The sequence below is a fragment of the Aplysia californica genome, unplaced genomic scaffold, assembly GCF_000002075.1.
Source record: "Aplysia californica isolate F4 #8 unplaced genomic scaffold, AplCal3.0 scaffold00013, whole genome shotgun sequence".
NCBI lineage: Eukaryota > Metazoa > Mollusca > Gastropoda > Aplysiida > Aplysiidae > Aplysia > Aplysia californica.
The window spans coordinates 119015-120119 of NW_004797283.1; positions in this window are offsets into that span (position 1 = coordinate 119015).

The following is a 1105-nucleotide window of genomic DNA, read 5'->3' on the forward strand; positions in this document are numbered from 1 at the left end:
TTTTGTGTTCGTGTGTGTGTGTGTCTCTGTGTGTGTGCGTCTGTTTGTGTGCGTCTGTTTGTGTGCGTCTGTGTGTGTGTCTGTGTGTATGCATATGTGTGTGTGTGTGTGTGTGTGTGTGTGTGTGTGTGTGTGTGTGTGTGTGCGCGCGCGTCTGTGCGTGCGCGCGTATGTGTATGTATGTGTGTGTGAGCGCGCGTGTGTGTATGTATGTTTGTGAGCGCGCGCGCGTGTGTGTGTGTACCACTTCTGTTAAGTCTCCCCTGCAGGTAATATCATACATAATAAGCAGATTGTGAAATACATTGGAAATTTGGAGCGTTTGTCTCAGCTGTCATTAAGCATGCAAATGGCAAGATTCCGGTGACGAAGTGAATGGACGTAAATGGAAAACGCAGACGAAAAAAAAATACATGTCGTGTATATTTATTCGTTTCGAGATGGGTCGAGTTTAACTTTTTTATGTTTCTGAGAAATGCGGCATGACGTGTCAGAGGCATGTGATTAGAGGACTTGCGTTTTTTTATAGTTTTATTTGAGGTTTCACGGCGCTCGCAACTGCATAAGGTCATATGAGCGCCAGAAGATTCGAGGTGTTACAACAAGAGAGTAACAAACATAAAAAAGAAAAAGGGGAGATAAGGACGATAGATGTTTGATAGGAAAGAAGAAGCAAACCACACAAGAGCACCCGCCAACCACCCACGGACTTGGGTTTGAATCTACTGACATTATAATTTTTATTAACTCTTTGAAAGGGAGGAAGCGGACACATGCATCGTCCGATCAGAGGTAGACCAAAGCCAATAATTTTGTACATTTTCAGCAATCATACACTTACTGGATATGTCTCACGACGTGGCGGAATCAGGCTCTCGTCAATTTTTGGGCATATGGAATTATATATATCATTTTAAGGCCTCTTCATTTGCCTTGCTTTTGGTGAAAAAAATTACCAATCTATGTTGAAAAGAAGTCGAAATATTTGTGATTGAAAGACATCGAGGTTCGTCTGGTTTCAGAGGTAAATTGTGCGAGAAAGTGGCTGTCAAAATTTGGTAATTTCCATAGCTTGAGAGTCCTTGGAAACTGAAAATTTACGGGG